A 3,587-nucleotide genomic window follows, 5' to 3' on the forward strand; every position below is an offset into this window, starting at 1 on the left:
ACCATTACTTTAAAATGAATTCAGATAAACTGAGAAAGCATGCAAAGATACCCTTTATTGTCAAATGTAACCAGGTAAAAAATAAACAGGTAACATACAATTATAAAATCACATTCTCTGTACATAACTTACAGAAAAAATTCTGACTTTAATCTCAGAATTCTGACTTTTTTCTGGCGCGCAGAAATTCACTCATGTCCTCCATTGTTGCCTACTGCAATGTGTAGTCTCTCACAGAAGCTGTGAATTTCTGCGCGCCAGAAAAAAGTCAGAATTCTGAGATTAAAGTCAGNCATGTTTTGTATATATCCGAGACCTATAATATGTTGATGAAAACAGTATGATAGGGGAACTTTAAGTACTGTACTTTTTCTACTGTACAATTCTATAGGCCTACTTTATGTTTATATAATTTCAAGCAACTACCACATTCAATCCCAGATGAATTCCTTCTGCAGAACGAGTACTTTTACTTTGATATGTCACCTCAACTGACACTAATCTAGTTCATTACTGGGGTTAGCATTACAACACACTGCCTGTGGACAGATTTTGATGCAGCAATAGTGTCGCTACCATGCATTAATGTAACTTTTCTTGGTGTAGGTGAGATCAAATGAATGTTGAGTTGGAATATGGGTGTAGTCCAAGCAAGGTAGCCAGAAGTAAGGGGTTGGAAAGTGGGGAAAGGCCATTTACCCTCCCCTCAGTTGCAACTTCTGTGATCTCTTTGCAAGATGGTCTGTAATCATATGGGAACATTGTGTCAGATGCAGTTAGGAGAACTCCACTGCATTTTAAATGTACACAGTACTTTTTGGCACACTGACAGGATTTTTTTCTTTTAAATTTTTTTTTTAATAGATTTTATTCAAAGTGCACCTGAAGTCAAGATTATGTTGTGCCGCTCTAATCCTACTGTTTGCTCCACACACTTTCAACAAGCTGCAGAGGCTTGTTATCACACACGCTTATCTTGTTCAATCCTTTTAAATCAATTTGAATACAAAAAAGTGTGAATGCATGAGGCTTCTTTGAATTGAGGCTGTTCCCTATGTTGGTGTGCTTGTCATTGTTGTAAAATGTGTTCATGCATACTGGATTTTCTTTTGGCTTTTATTATTTTATGTTTATTTTAGTCTGGTTATCCTTTTAAAAAAGAGCTTGCTGTCAAAGGTAAAACACACTTTGAGTTCATTTTGCCATCATTCTTCTGTATTGTTGCTTAAGTAAAGAATCTTGCAACACTGCAACTGACTCTGTTGAAGCAAAAGTTGCAGAATTTAAGTTACAAATCATTTCACAATATTATCTCTGATGCGTGTACTTCTTCTTTCCTTCATGATTTGGAAATCCTCTCTTTCTCTTGCAGATCCAGTGTCTGTGCAAATCAGTCCTCCAAACAATGTCCCAACTCTAAACCTGACCCTGGATCTGCTGTGCCATGGTGCTCCACCTGGAGGCTTCTCGGGCCCACCGCAGCTGTCGGACCCGGTGGTCTGGTACAAAGATGGACAGAAAATGACTCCACGACGTGAACATACGAAACAACGTCACGCTTCACTTAGACTCACTGCTGCTGGATTATACATGTGTGAGATTACGGTTCACCAGACAAGAGTTTTCAGCCGGGGTTATCTGCTCAGCTGTAAGTATTACTGAAGGGAAGAGTAGATATAAGGCAAGGCAATGTTATTGATGAAGCACATTTCAACACAAGGCAATTCAAAGCGCTTTAAAACACATTAAAATCATTCATATATGGCGCAAAAGGAACACATTACAAATGACAGCCAAGATGATTTTTAGAAAACATGCAAAATACAAAAAGACCAGTTTAAAATACAACAATAAAGTAAAATCCAGTAAAAGATATGAATTAGATTTTTTATTTAAAGCAGTGGAAAAAAATAAAGTCTTCAGCCTGGATTTAAAACAAGTGTGAGTTTTAACTTACTTGCAGATATTTTTGGGTAATTTGATCCGGATATATGGAACATACCTTTTTTTAGTTTTGACTCAGTGCTTTATAAACCAGCAGTAGTCCTTTAACGTATATTATTTTGAGACAGGAAGCCAGTGTGAAGACCTCAGAACTTGATTAATGTGATCTAATTTATTTCGGTTAATGAGGACTCGAGCAGTCCTGGATCAACTGCAGCTGTCATATTGATTTCTACGTCAGAATGAATTATTTTTCGTATACTAAAATGTACTTTCTAATATTTTCTAGTTGATGCGTTAGCATCAGTGGACCTGACACCGTGTTTCCCGGCAGATTGAGTGAATTCACCTGCTTCACGAGCTGCACCCTAAACGTGGACTGTACGGTCAGATGGACGTTCAGGCAGGGTTTCCCCATCGGTACCTACTTCTCAGTGAACCAGAATAAGCTCAAGTGGACTCCCTCAAACCCTGGTACCTTCCAGAACTTCACCTGTGTTGCAGAAAATGCAGCTGCTGGACGCTCCGCTGAGGCCACAAAGATGGTAGAAGTTAAAGGTGCTGACCAGTGTTTTATCTTGTGTCACATGAGTGTCAAATGACTTCCAATATCAGAGTAGCGCATGATAACAAAGGCCCCACGTAGCTGTGTACGTAACCGGATGTATGATTACCTAGAAGAGCATCAGGACTGTTTTAGGTATATGATAGCTATGTGACAACGATTAACATGATGATTCAGCCTCTATGGAGATAGACATATGACTGTCATGTTTATTGATTACGTGAGTCTTAGCTAATCTGAACTAAACATCGTATACTGCTTTGAACCGGTATTCCTCCATCTTGTGACTGTGTAACTCCCTCTCTTGGATATCAGCATGTGAAGGACACTGTTCAGGAACTAGTTGATGCTCTGTATGTGTCTGTTTGTACTTCCTGTCTTGAAAGGATAATAAATACATGGATCCTGATATTGAAGCTAAAGCCGGTGAAGAGTGATATTTTTCCTAACACTTGTTAACTTCCAAATTATTACTGATTTGTCTTCTTTCCTCTAACACAGGTGTTCCTGTCTCTGGATCAGAGGCAGCTCAGTGGACCTTCCACATTGATGCTGAGCTTGGGGCTGCTGCTGCTTTCTGGTTCATAAAGCTATTAAATTGTATTACCTTTAAAGTTTAAATTAGTCTATTTGTCCTATCAAAATTCACTTCTTTGCCTATATCTTTCATTTTTCTTTCTTTTATAAATACAGTGGTTCAGCAATTCCAATACATTTCATTCATTCATCAATCATGTTGTGTTATAAAATGCTGTGAAAATGATTACAATGAAATCAAAGTGTACAAAAGAGAATGACAAAAGTAAATGTGTTTAAAATAAAGTCCATATCAACCTTAAAACTGCAGGATGGCAAACAAAATATTATTAAAATACAAATTGATATAAGATAATAATACAATTTATTTATATAGCACCTTTCAGAACAAAGTTACAAAGTGCTTTCTAATAAAACAGAACACATTTAAAACTACATAAAGAAAAAATGAACTAGAAATAATAGATCAATTAAAAAGAAATGATCTTAAAAGTGAATTTAAAGTAGAAAGACTTTGCAGACCTGACAGTATATGCATGAC

The 3,587-nt window shown here is 37.0% G+C and overlaps 1 long non-coding RNA gene across 1 annotated transcript; it reads left to right on the forward strand.

The window, feature by feature from the left end:
* Positions 1 to 1,367: 1,367 nt before the first annotated feature.
* On the forward strand, positions 1,368 to 3,587 carry LOC104946120 (uncharacterized). The gene is made up of 3 exons (XR_798406.1): positions 1,368 to 1,648; positions 2,234 to 2,502; positions 3,011 to 3,587. It is a non-coding gene; the product is annotated as an uncharacterized lncRNA (long non-coding RNA).

Source organism: Notothenia coriiceps, unplaced genomic scaffold, assembly GCF_000735185.1.
Source record: "Notothenia coriiceps isolate Sejong01 unplaced genomic scaffold, NC01 NC01_scaffold00010608, whole genome shotgun sequence".
NCBI lineage: Eukaryota > Metazoa > Chordata > Actinopteri > Perciformes > Nototheniidae > Notothenia > Notothenia coriiceps.